Consider the following 14,553-nt stretch of genomic DNA (forward strand, 5'->3'; position numbering starts at 1 on the left):
GTAGCCGTGGAGTGTACCTAACACACCTAGACACCTTGTCACAGCTGAAGGACTAAATACCCCTATAGAGGGAAATAGGAATACTATCTTGCCTCAGAGAAAATCCCCAAAGGAAAGACAGCCCCCCACAAATATTGGCGGTGAGTCAGAGAGGAAAAAACATACACAGGCAGAAAACAGGATTTAGCACAGGAGGCCACACTAGCTAGATAGAACAGGATAGTACAGAGTTCTGTGCAGTCAGTATTAAAACCCTACAAAAACATCCACAGTAGAAAATACTAAAACTTCCTACATCTATCTAAAGATGTAGGAGCGTAAATCTGCCACTTCAGTGAATCCTACAATTAGAGCAGGAATAAAACTGAAACAAGCACACAGCAGTGTGCCACAGATGCAAAAAACCAAACACTTATCTTTGCTGAATTTGGCAGCAAGCAGGGGAAGCCAGAAAGTGATCCATCACTTCACAAGGAACATTGACAACTGGCAAGTGCTAAAGGATCTAGCACACCTAAATATCCCAGTCAGAATTGTGATCATCCGATACACCTGGCCAGGGCTGTGAGTCAGCGACAACTGCATTCCCACTTACAACCACAGGAGGGAACCCAAGAGCAGAATTCACAACAGTATTCCCCCTTGAGGAGGGGTCACCGAACCCTCACCAGGGCCCCCAGGACGATCAGGACGAGCCAGATGAAAGGCACGGACCAAATCAGCAGCATGGACATCAGAGGCAAAAACCCAAGAATTATCCTCCTGGCCATAACCTTTCCATTTGACCAGGTACTGAAGCTTCTGCCTCGAAAAACGGGAATCCAAAATCTTCTCAACAACATATTCCAATTCCCCATCAACCAACACAGGGACCGGAGGATCAACAAAGGGAACAACGGGCTCCACATATTTCCGCAGCAAAGATCTATGGAAGACATTATGGAAAGCAAAAGAGGCCGGGAGCGCCAGTCGAAAAGACACCGGATTAATAATCTCAGAAATTCTATAAGGACCAACCGAGGCTTAAACTTAGGAGAAGAAACCTTCATAGGAACATGACGGGAGGACAACCAGACCAGATCCCCAACCCGAAGCTGGGAACCAATACACCGACGACGATTAGCAAAACGTTGAGCCTCCTCTTGAGACAACACCAACTTGTCCACCACATGAGCCCAAATCTGCTGCAACCTGTCCACCACAGAATCCACACCAGGACAGTCAGAAGGCTCAACCTGCCCAGAAGAAAAACGAGGATGAAAACCAAAATGACAAAAGAAAGGTGAAACCAAGGTAGCAGAACTAGCCCGATTATTAAGGGCAAATTCGGCCAATGGCAAGAAGGCCACCCAATCATCCTGATCAGCAGACACAAAGCATCTCAAATAAGTCTCCAAGGTCTGATTAGTTCGCTCGGTCTGGCCATTTGTCTGAGGATGAAATGCAGAAGAAAAAGACAAATCAATGCCCAGCCTAGCACAAAAGGCCCGCCAAAACCTAGAAACAAACTGGGAACCTCTGTCGGACACAATATTCTCCGGAATATCATGCAAACGAACCACATGCTGAAAAAAACAACGGAACCAAATCTGAAGAGGAAGGCAATTTAGGCAAGGGCACCAAATGAACCATCTTAGAGAACCGGTCACAAACAACCCAGATAACAGACATTTTCTGGGAGACTGGAAGATCAGAAATAAAATCCATCGAAATATGCATCCAGGGCCTCTCAGGGATTGACAATGGCAAAAGCAACCCACTAGCACGGGAACAACAAGGCTTAGCCCGCGCACAAGTCCCACAGGACTGCACAAAAGAACACACATCACGTGACAATGAAGGCCACCAAAAGGACCTACCAACCAAATCTCTGGTACCAAAAATGCCAGGATGACCAGCCAACACGGAACAGTGAACCTCAGAAATCACTCTACTAGTCCATCTGTCAGGAACAAACAATTTCCCCACAGGACAATGGTCAGGTCTGTCAGCCTGAAACTCCTGAAGAGCCCGTCGCGAATCAGGGGAAATGGCAGAAAGGACCACTCCTTCCTTCAGAATACCGACCGGTTCCAATCATCGGAAAAAATCAAAATATCGTCCAAATATACAATCAAGAATTTATCAAGATAAGTCCGGAAAATATCATGCATAAAGGACTGAAAAACAGATGGAGCATTAGAGAGTCCGAATGGCATCACAAGGTATTCAAAATGGCCTTCGGGCGTGTTAAACGCAGTTTTCCATTTATCACCCTGCTTAATACAAACAAGATTACAGTATATGCCCCTCGAAGGTCAATCTTCATAAACCAACTAGCTCCCTTAATCCTAGCGAACAAATCGGAAAGCAAAGGTAAAGGGTATTGAAACTTGACCGTGATTTTATTCAAGAGGCGATAATCTATACAGGGTCTCAAGGAACCATCCTTTTTAGCAACAAAAAAGAACCCCGCTCCCAACGGTGAAGAAGATGGTCGAATATGCCCTTTCTCCAAAGACTCCTTAATATAGCTCCGCATGGCGGTATGTTCAGGCATAGATAGGTTGAAAAGTCGACCCTTAGGAAACTTACAGCCAAGTCAAGTCAATAGCACAATCACAGTCCCTGTGCGGTGGAAGGAAACTGGACTTGGGCTAATCGAATACATCCTGAAACTCAGACAAAAACTCTGGAATCTCAGAAGGTGAAGAAGAGGAGAATGACATCAAAGGAACATCATTATGAACCCCCTGACAACCCCAACTAGTCACAGACATGGACTTCCAGTCCAACACAGGATTATGTACCTGCAACCACAGAAAACCCAGCACGAGAACATCATGCAAGTTATGCAACACCAGAAATCGACAATCTTCCTGATGGGCTGGTGCCATGCGCATGGTTACCTGTGTCCAAAACTGGGGCTGATCTTTAGCCAAGGGTGTAGCATCAATGCCCCTTAAAGGAATAGGGTTCTGCAAAGGCTGCAAGGGAAAACCACAACGCTTGGCAAACCCAAAATCCATTAAATTCAAGACGGCGCCTGAATCCACAAACGCCATGACAGAAAATGATGACAATGAGCAGATCAAGGACACAGATAACAAAAATTTAGGTTGTATAGTACTGATAGTAATTGAACTTGCAATCCTTTTTGTCCGCTTAGGGCAGACAGAAATGACATGAGAAGCGTCGCCACAATAATAACACAACCTATTTTGACGTCTGAAACCTTGTCGTTCCGCTCTAGACAGAATTCTATCACATTGCATAGGCTCTGGAATCTGCTCTGAGGATAACGCCACAGCGCGTACAGTTCTGCGCTCCCGCAGGCGTCGATCATCTGAATAGCCAGAGACATAGAATCACTCAGACCGGAAGGCGTGGGAAACCCCACCATAACATCTTTTTTTTTGTTCAAATACATTTTTATTAAGAATAACAAGACAATTAACATGTTACATTCACATTTTCAATACAGAGTATTTCCCCCCCCTCCCCCTTCAAACAACCCCCTTCAATCCCAAGGCCCCCCACCCCCACCCCACAAAGCAGCTCATCTTGTTAATTACTTCCATCATTAAGACAATAGATTATCTAATCCCTCAACCAATCGTATAAGCCACACTTTACATTACTATCCCATAGCTATCCATGAAGACCACATTTTATTGAACGTTTCGGTTTTCCCTCTCTTCTTATAAATCCCCTTTTCCAGTGTCAGGCCCTGCTTCACATACTGGAGGAATTCTCCTCTTGACGGTGGCTCTTCCTTAATCCAATTTCGAGCTATCACCTTCCTAGCCATGTATAGCAATCTGGCTATAGCTATCTTTAGGTGTTTATCCACTCCAATCTCATCCACGCATCCCAACAAACAGACAACTGGATCCCTTGGCACCGTGCACCCATACGCACCTTCCATACGACTCAAAACTACCACCCAGAAGGCAGCCAACCTCGGACATGTCCACATCATATGGAAAATATCTGCATCCGTAGATTTACACCTCGGACATTCAGAGTCATTACGCAATTCTGCCTTATATAGCACCATTGGAGACTTATAAACTCTGTGTATCACATAAAGCTGTGACAGCCTATACGGTTCGCTCAGCGACAATCTTGGGACCCATTCCAACACCGACTCCCAAGTCTCATTATCCATTGGACCCAGATCCCTTTCCCATTTAGCTCTCGCCATTATTGGAAACCCCAATAGGAAAGTGTGCAACAGATCCCTATACAGCGTGGATATGACTCCTCCAGTCGTCCCATCATTACACACATACTCCAGTACTATATCCCTTTGAATCCTAATACCTCCGTTCCTACTCTGAACTCCAAAGGCATGCCTCATCCGCAAATACTGATACTCCCCTGCAGTCCCGAGGCCAAATTCCGCCTGCAGTTGGGAAAATGATTTCAGTTCACCTTGCTCAATTATTTGGTATACATACTGAATCCCTTTGCCCAGCCACTCTATCAGTACCCCCAATGCCTCAAATTCTTTCAGATTGTTATTATGCCATAGCGGCGAGTATCTAGTCAAGTCCGTGATCCCACGTATGTGCCTCAATCTACTCCACAGCTTGCGTATCAACAGCACAGTCGGATGTAACTTCCCCAGACTCTCCAAGGATCCATCCTCCAAACATTGCACCACTGGCCTTCTTTTTGTCACCACCTCCATCAGCCGCTGTACCGCCCCAGATGACCCTTCATACGCCCAGCCCCTTAGATGCTGACTCTGGGCTGCAAGAAAGTACAATTCAGGGTTAGTCAATGCCAGACCCCCATCATCCTTGGGTCGCTGAAGTGTCTCCAGTTTGATACGCGGATGCTGCCTCCCCCATATCAAATTCCTAAACAGAGTTGATCTGTCTAAATTTCCCGCGTGGTATCCAAACCGGTGCATTGTGGAGAATATACAGTATTTTCGGCATCAGAATCATTTTGATAAGATTCACCCTACCTATCACAGATAAATGCAGCTTAAGCCAAGCATCCGCCTTTGCCTTGAGGGCACCCAAGATTGGAGTCAGATTCTCATGTATATACTCAGTGACCGGCATAGATACCCATATTCCAAGATACTTAAATTTACTCGTCACCTCCAGTCGTCCATCCTCCAATGGTTCCCCATCCTCATCGTCCACCTTAAACAAGATAGACTTACTCCAATTTATCCTAAGCCCTGACACTGATCCGAATCGTTCAATAATCCCAATGGCTCCCTCCAAGGATGCTACTGGATCCGCCAGAAACAACAAAATGTCATCCGCATACAACGCCACCCTTTCTTCAATCACCCCATATTTAAACCCCGTCATCTCATCAGACCGTCGAAGCGTAGCGGCCAGCGGTTCCACAGCCAGAGCAAACAAAAGGGGGGAGAGCGGACACCTATGTCTCGTCCCTCTAGCCAATTGTATGGTCCGTGACAACTCCCCGTTTACCCTAACCCTGGCCATCGGCATCGAATACATTGGTTGAATCCAGGATATGAACTGCGGTCCAAACCCCATTTTCCGCAACACCTGCCAGAGATACCCCCACTCCACACTATCGAACGCCTTGTGAGCGTCTAAAGATGCAATAACTCTCTGGCCACAGTTATCGGCTCTGAGTTGCAAGTTCATATACAGCCTTCGTAAGTTGATCGCAGTTGACCTATCAGGCATAAAGCCAGATTGGTTTGAGTGTATCAGGCCAGAAATAACACTTGTCAACCTCATCGCCAACACCTTAGCCAGGAGTTTAACGTCAATAGTAAGCAAAGAAATTGGCCGATATGAGTCCGGCTGTGTCGGGTCTTTCCCCTCCTTTGGAATCACCACTATTGTGGCCTCCCGCATAGATGCCGGTAGCCTTACACCATTGCTAGCCTCCTCCAAGACCGCCTTCAATTTAGGGATCAACACTTCCCCCAAGCTTTTATAAATTTCGGCAGGAAATTCGTCTACGCCAGGCGCCTTCCCATTAGCCATCGACTGCAATGCCCGTCTCAATTCCTCCTCCGTAATGGGAGCCTCCAAATCCTCCCTAGCTATGTCACTCAGCCTCGGGAGCTCCAACCCCTCAAGGAACGCCACCGTGTCCTCCATTGACCCATCTACCTGAGAGGAGTATAAGTCTGCATAAAATTCTGCAAAAATCTCCAAAATCTCTGAGGTCTCAGAAACAGCAACACCAGTCCCAGACACCAAAGAGTGAACAAAGGAAGTATTTCTCTGGGCAGACGCCACCAGCGATAGCAAATGACCCACTGATTCACCCTCCTGGTAATAGGCCAGATTCATGAATTCCCTCTTCCTTTCAGCCTTACTCAGCAAGACCGCCTCCAACTGACTCTGAGCTGCCTTTAACCTCCTCCCAGCCTCCAGAGTACCCGTTATTACCAACCATAACATCTTTAACGGATTCAGAAAGCCCCCTTCTGAAAATTGCCGCCAAAGCATCATTATTCCATTTAGTCAACACAGACCATTTTCTGAATTTCTGACAATACAATTCAGCCGCCTCTTCACCCTGAGACAGGGCCAACAAGGTCTTCTCAGCTTGATTCACAGAATTAGGTTCATCATACAATAATCCCAAAGCCTGAAAAAAGGAGTCAATATTAAGCAAAGCCGGATTCCCAGATTCCAGGGAAAACGCCCACTCCTGCGGGTCGCCACGCAGTAGTGAGATAACGATTTTTACCTGCTGAATGGAATCACCAGAGGATCGAGGCAAAAAACAGTTTACAGTTGTTTTTGAAACTCAAAAATTTAGACCTGTCACCAGAAAACAAATCAGGAGTAGGAATCTTTGGTTCTAAAGCAGGAGTCTGAATAATACAATCAGAAATACCTTGCACCCTAGCAGCAAGTTGGTCTACACGAGAAGCTAAATCCTGGACATTCATGCTTGCACCTGGCTCCTCAGCCACCCAGATATTAAGAGGGAAAAGAACACAAAACAGACTGAAGAAAAAATAATGGCTCAAGAGCTTTCTTCCCTTCTTCTGAGATGCATTTAACTCATTGTGGGCCAGTTGTACTGTTATGATCCGGTGACATTGGAGCTGCATGAGAACTTTCACTGGAGATGATGGCCACTATACTGACCGCAATCCTGAACTTAACACCGCAACTAGTAGTAGCCGTGGAGTGTACCTAACACACCTAGACACCTCGTCACAGCCGGAGAACTAAATACCCCTAAAGAGGGAAATAGGAATACTATCTTGCCTCAGAGAAAATCCCCAAAGGAAAGATAGCCCCCCACAAATATTGGCGGTGAGTCAGAGAGGAAAAAACATACACAGGCAGAAAACAGGAGTTAGCACAGGAGGCCACACTAGCTAGATAGAACAGGATAGTACAGAGTTCTGTGCAGTCAGTATTAAAACCCTACAAAAACATCCACAGCAGAAAATACAAAAACTTCCTACATCTATCTAAAGATGTAGGAGCGTAAATCTGCCACTCCAGTGAATCCTACATTCAGAGCAGGAATAAAACTGAAACAAGCACACAGCAGTGTGCCACAGATACAAAAAAACAAACACTTATCTTTGCTGAATTTGGCAGCAAGCAGGGGAAGCCAGAAAGTGATCCATCACTTCACAAGGAACATTGATAACTGGCAAGTGCTAAAGGATCCAGCACACCTAAATATCCCAGTCAGAATTGTGATCATCCGATACACCTGGCCAGGGCTGTGAGTCAGAGACAACTGCATTCCCACTTACAACCACCGGAGGGAACCCAAGAGCAGAATTCACAACAGAGGGGGCACATAGCTGCGTTCTCGATTCTCTGTATTTTGTGTCCTTGGTGTAGTATGTGCTGGGAGATCTGTGTTTTGTTTAAAGCAACAGTATTGTTTTGCAGTAGAAAGAAATATTGTAAGTTGAAGTTGGAAGTTGAAAGTGAAATATGTTGCCTAGTTTTAGAAGGAAATGTGTAAGTGATTGGTTATCAGTGTGATTGAAAGATTGGTAAAAGATTCACCTGCTTCAAGTTGAGTGGTTGATATATTACTATGACAAAAAAACTGAATGTTTTGTGGTACTAGAAGGAACTGAGAAAGTGACTGAGATTAATGTGTCGGGAAAGCAAACAATTAAAAATTTGGGACAGGGGGTCTCCTTGCTAGATAATATGGTCCCTCCCCAGGAAATTAAGCCTCTACTCCTGACTGTAAGCCCTATGCCCCTTAACCCCAAGGCACCAATATATCCTGGACTGCCGAGAAGTTCTATAGGAGATTTATGGTAGTATTTAAAGATCTGGGATTCTCATTGTAAAATAAAGCCCATACACACCTTTTTGTAGTAGCTTTAATGTCTGGCCTTAAATCTGAATTGAAAGAGGCAAAAATGTCAGTCGGACCCGATATTGAGACTTCCACTCCGGATGATGCATTAAAAGTAGTACAAAGTTTTCAGAACTTACCCCGCTCTGCATCAGCAGGGAAATTAAAGGTTAAATCAACGGCCACAGCAATTCCTGCTCCAACCTTAGCTCCCACCCCAGCTACAAGGACGCAGCTGGTTCCTTATCAGTGGTCCACGTAGCAGGCTCCAGCTCCAGCCCTCCTCCCATACACAAATCCAGTCCCATACTCCAATATCCCTTTTAACCCTATGTCTGGGAATGTCACTCCCCAGCCCCGCCATGTCAATTCTCAGACCAAGAGCTTGTTTTAATCGGTGTAGATGGCAGACCCAATAAATATATTCTTACAAAACCCATCCCTGTGGGACCTTTCCCTGAAGTTACTATAAAAAAGTTCCTAATCTCTCCCACATGTCCGATAAATTTACTGGGGGCAGATTTATTATTACAGTTCCGCTCCAGAATATAATTCCAAGATGATGGTCAGATGGTACTTACGTTATATAACCCCTATGCAGATTAGCATAATGAGGACATGTGTGTCTTACATGCCCTTCCCACGGTTATGATGGCCCTGATAGGCTCAGATCCACCCCCAATAATGCCTGTAGAACCAGTAAATGTGTTTCTCAAACCTGGTGCCCCTTTTCCCAAAGTCCATCAATACCCTTTGAAACATGATCAGGAGCGGGGCCTCAAGGAGCAAATACAAACATTACTTGATAATGGTACTCTGGTACCCTGTGTTTCCCTATGTAACACGCCCTTGTTTCCCGTTAAGAAAAAGACCCCACCCGGCCAACCCCCTGTGTACCGGCTGGTACAAGATCTACGGGCAGTTAATGCAGCTACTGTTCTGGAAACTCCGGTGCCTAACCCACATACTCTTGTGTCCCAGATACCTCAGGATGCTGCTTGGTTCACAGTCATCAACCTTGCCAATGCCTTCTTCAGCATTCCATTACACCCAGATTGCCAGTTTCTATTTGCGTTCCTTATCAGGGACGACAATTGATGTGGAGAGTTATGCCACAAGGGGACCTAAACAGTCCCAATCAGTTTGCAAAAAATATGGGCGAGTGTGGATGATCTTTTGTTGTGTGCACGAACAGAACAGGAAGCCATTGCTGCCACTGTTAGCCTCCTCAAGTATCTGGCAGATCTGAACTGTCGGGTTTCGGCCTCGAAACTTCAGTTCTGCCTTGGTCAAGTGATATTTTTGGGTCACTGTCTCCTTCAGGGTGTCAGACACCTCATAAAAGAAAGAAAAATAGCCGTCAGCTCCCTTCCTTTAACAAAAGATGAGACTGAACTCCAGCGTTTTCTTGGACTATGTACTTATTGTCGTCAGTGGATACCGGACGCATCCCGCATAATGCAACCTCTCTACAATGCCCTGAAAGACGGTTCAAGATATGCTGAAAATTTTGGCAGCTTCCACACCGGATATGCTGTTACTACGTAAGATACTGTAGTGCATGCAGCTGCGCTCCCTCCCTCCCTCACTGTCTGCACAAGAAGTAGAACTTCAGGCTCTGTCTACTGCATGTGTTCTGGCCAAAGACAGGTGGGCTAATATATACACGGACTCACAGTATGCATTTGATATTGCTCATGATTTCGGAGCCCTATGGGCCAATCGAGGGTTTATTAACACTGCCGGGACTCCAGTGAAGAATGCTGAAGCTGTTAAAACCCTCATGGACTCAATCAAATTACATATCCAGGTGGCCATTGTCAAGGTCAAGGCGCACGGTCCTAGGAACAGTCCACAGACTGTTGGTAACGGCTTTGCGGATATGCAAGCAAAAGCTGCTGCTCTCCTACCCATTGAACTGACCATACGCTCTCAGTGTAAACATTTACAAGAAACACTGACTCTACAGGAGCCTGATGATCCACGACAGACTGAAGTTTTCTGTCGGACTCCGCGAGACCGCTTAATGACGATGCAGAGAATGTCCCCAAAGGAAGAAGTGAAGCAGTGGAAGGCTGATGGAGCATGTATGGACAATGGTCTCTGAAAAAAGGACCAATTTGTGTGTCTCCCTAAGCGGATGTACCCTGCTAATGCCACGTGGGCACATGGGCCCACACATCGAGGAAAAAAACACGCCCTTGCCCTGGTACAAAAATTCTACTGGGCTCCAGGTATTTCTACAGTCCTGACAGCACTCAACTGTGCATGTAATATCTGTCAGACCTGCAATCCCGGTCAACTTTAACGTGTACCCCCGAAGCACCTTGCTAAGCCCGACTATCCTTTCCAAAGGCTCCAGGTGGACCACATCACGTTGCCTAAGTCTGGAAGGTATGAATATTGTCTGGTGGTTGTCGACATGTTGTCCAATTGGCCAGAAGCATTCCCCGTTACCAACATGACTGCAAAAACCACAGCAAAGAAACTGGTGATGGAAGTCATATGCAGATATGGTGTTCCAGAAGTTGTCAAAAGTGACCAAGGTCCGGCCTTTTATTCTTATGTGTATCAGGAGGTTCTGACAATGCTTGGATCCACTGTAGCCCTCCATACTCCGTACCATCCACAATCCAGTGGGAAAGTTGAGAGGTTGAACGGCACACTGAAGGGACAATTGACCAAAATGATGCAGGAGACTACAGCTGCATGGCAAGAGCTCCTACCCACTGTACTGTACCACATTCGTACTACCCCTATTGCAAAACATGGTCTGTCCCCATATGAGATATTGTTTGGTGCTAGGCCCCCAGTTGTAAATTTCCAGCTTCAGCAGTTGTCAGAGGAAACTGACCATGCTGTTCAATATGTTATTCAGCTTAGTAAAAATCTTGCTAACCCCCATGCTTTAGTTTTTTCTTCCCTTCCAGATTCAGCAGAAACCGACACTTGTCACAACCTGAAGTCTGGTGATTTTGTGGTCGTGAAAAGCCATGTCAGAAAACACGGACTAGAACCCTTGTATGACGGTCCCTACCAAGTCCTCCTCATTACTCCTATGTCAGCTAAACTGGAAGGAAGGTCGACGTGGATCCACGCATCGCGATGCACACTGGTTAAACAGACTAGTAGAAAATAAGGGGACATAATGTTTTGGTTTTTCGTATTTCCATATAATAATATTGATAACCGCATGGGACAGCCTAAATTCCCGAATATCCTTAAATAATATGTTTGTACAATATTATGAAAGATTAGTAGTACAGATGGGTATAGCCAATAAAATTGTCAGTTCTATTTTCATTTACCCTATGATTACACAAATGTGGGATAAATTGGTTAGGGCCACATACTTTCTAGATGATCAAATTTGGGATATATTGGATATACTTAATACTACTGTTGTTGTCCGAAACCAACTTAACATAGTCACTAATCAATATACTGTAGTACTGGATTACTTAACAGCAGCACAGGGTGGTATGTGTCAGGTTATTGGACCCGCATGCTGTCATTATATAAATCCCAATAGCACTATGAAGTTAAAGTTAGAGGACATTCAAAGATTCAGAGATCAATATGATAAAGACAATGACCATAATAAGGACAGTTGGTGGGCAGACACCTTCTCCTTTCTTTATCCAGCCAATTGGTTTAAGGGGCTTGGGGGCTGGATAGCTGGTATCTTGCAAAGTTTGTTACACATCGTTGCCTTTATCCTTGTCGTGTATGTAATACTAAAACTTGTTCTTTGGTGTATTTCTGTATGTATTAGGAAATTCTGCACTAGGACAACTAATGATGAAACCAAAAGCGTTGCCACCCCTGCTCTTCTCTACACCGATTTCACAAAGATACGCTGGCGGCTCAGGCCTCCTAACCATTATAGGTACCCCTGAGATAAGGGTAAGCCAGGGCCCCTTTATAGTGGCAGGGACAGGTGCGGGTCCCAGTACACCGTCCTGCCCCTTTATTGCCGTTAACGGCGTGACAGTATCACTGACCCTTAAAATTTTCTTGGTCCAATATGGACCCCATTGCTGCTTTAGCTGGACAATTGCAGCAACTCTGCCTAGAGGTGGCTGACCTCCGCTCGGCGGTTGTACAGCACACTCCAGTGGCCACTGCAGGGGTTGCTACACCTCCACAAGCTTCGCTGGAGCCTAAAATTGCATTACCTGACAGGTTCTCAGTGGGGCGCGACAATTTTGTTACATTCAGGGAGGCCTGTAAATTATACTTTAGGTTGCGTCCTCACACTTCAGGTTCAGAGGAGCAGAGGGTTGGAATTGTAGTATCGTCCTACAGGGTGATCTCCAGGCCTGGGCTTTTTCACTTCCCTCTGACGCTTTGCCGTTACGGACTGTGGAGGAGTTATTTCGAGCCTTAGGTCAAGTGTATGATGATCCTTACCGCGTCTCCCTCGCTGAGTTCACAATACGCCACCTGTGGCAGGGAGACCGGCCAGTAGAGGAGTACTGCTCTGAGTTTCGGAGATGGGCTACTGACACAAAGTGGAATGACCCTGCACTCCGCAGTCAATTTTATAAGGGACTATCTGATAAGATAAAAGATGCCTTCCCCCTACAGGAGACACCAACCACACTGGAGGCAGCTATGTCTCTAGCGATCCGTGTGGACCACCGCCTGCTCCAGAGACTTAAAGAATTGCCGCTATTCAAGGGTAACACAGATTTGGACTTACCAGAACCTGAGTCTCTAGGGGAACCTATGCAGTTGCGTGGCGCTTCTCGTTCTAAGGGTGCTGCAGTAGTATGGCGTAAGGGAGGTGCATGTTTTTTTGTGGTAGAAGGGGTCATTATGCGAATGTGTGTCCCTCTAGAAGACAACCGCCGGAAAACTATTGAGCCCGGGTTGCGGAGAGGTTGGCAACTCGGGTGTACTTGTTTCCTCCATAGGTAAGCCACAATTTTTCTTACCAGTCGAGATTCGTCTTGGTGAAAGTAGGCTTATAATCTCTGCCTTCCTGGACTCTGGGGCAGGGTTTAATTTAATTGATGCTGGGTTTGTTCAGGCACAGGGGCTTAAAACTCAAGAGTTGTCTAGACCCATACCTATAATTGCTATTGATTCTGCACCTTTGAGCCAGGGGACTTTCACTAAGATCGTCCGTGGGGTGAGCCTACAAATAGGGGCGTTGCACTCCGAGTCAATAGATTGTTATGTGTTGGGGGCATTGCCGTCGCCTGTAGTTCTCGGTTTACCATGGCTCACGTTACACAACCCGGTGCTAGACAGACAGACTCGGGAGGTTACTAGATGGAGTGAGTTTTGTCAGGAACATTGCCTGGGCACTCGGCTGGCAGGGTTGAGTTCTCAGGTTCTGCCCGAGTTCATCTCAGATTTTGAGGATGTATTCTCTGAGGAGGGGAGTCAGGAGCTACTTCCACACCGCCCTTATGATTGCGCCATATGTCTCATTCCTGGTGCTAAACTGCCTAAAAGTAGGCTATACAACATCTCTGCCCCAGAGAGACAGGCCATGAAGGACTATATCACGGAGAGTCTGGCCAAGGGTCATGTCAGACCCTCGTCATCACCCATTGCTGCTGGGTTCTTCTTTGTAAAGAAGAAGGGTGGGGGTTTACTTAGATTTCCGTGATTTAAATCCAATTACGGACCTCTTTAATCAAATTGTGGGGGCTAAGTGGTTCTCCAAATTAGACCTCAGGGGGGCATATAATCTCATTCGGATGAAGGAGGGGGATGAAGCTTGGTCTCTCAGCTGAATTGGTTTTTGTAATCTCCTCTCCTATATAGACTCAGCTTGGACTACAACTGTTGTCAGTGATCAGTTCTGCTGCCTGGCTTGAAGTGGGAAGGAGTGTGGTGTTAGGAGCTTGGAGGTTTATCTACAGAGATTGTTGTCTGCTGTTTTGGTTGTATGTTAAACCTGTTTTCCTTCCTAGTGTTTTCCCCCCTCTTCCCTTCTCTGTGTTTCCTCTGTGGCTGTGTGAGCATTTGGTGAGTTTGAGATTTTAGTTACCTTGTCTGCATACCCTGTTTACTTGTCATATTAATACACTGGTGCAGTCCTCCTCCCTGGGGGGGGAGAGGGGACCACTGATAGACACACAGGAGACAGGGATACGCTGGCGGCTCAGGCCTCCTAACCATTATAGGTACCCCTGAGATAAGGGTAAGCCAGGGCCCCTTTATAGTGGCAGGGACAGGTGCGGGTCCCAGTACACCGTCCTGCCCCTTTATTGCCGTTAACGGCATGGCATGTATTGTGTATAGGAGAAT

This window comes from Ranitomeya imitator, chromosome 2 (genome assembly GCF_032444005.1).
Source record: "Ranitomeya imitator isolate aRanImi1 chromosome 2, aRanImi1.pri, whole genome shotgun sequence".
In the NCBI taxonomy this organism is placed as follows: Eukaryota; Metazoa; Chordata; class Amphibia; order Anura; family Dendrobatidae; genus Ranitomeya; species Ranitomeya imitator.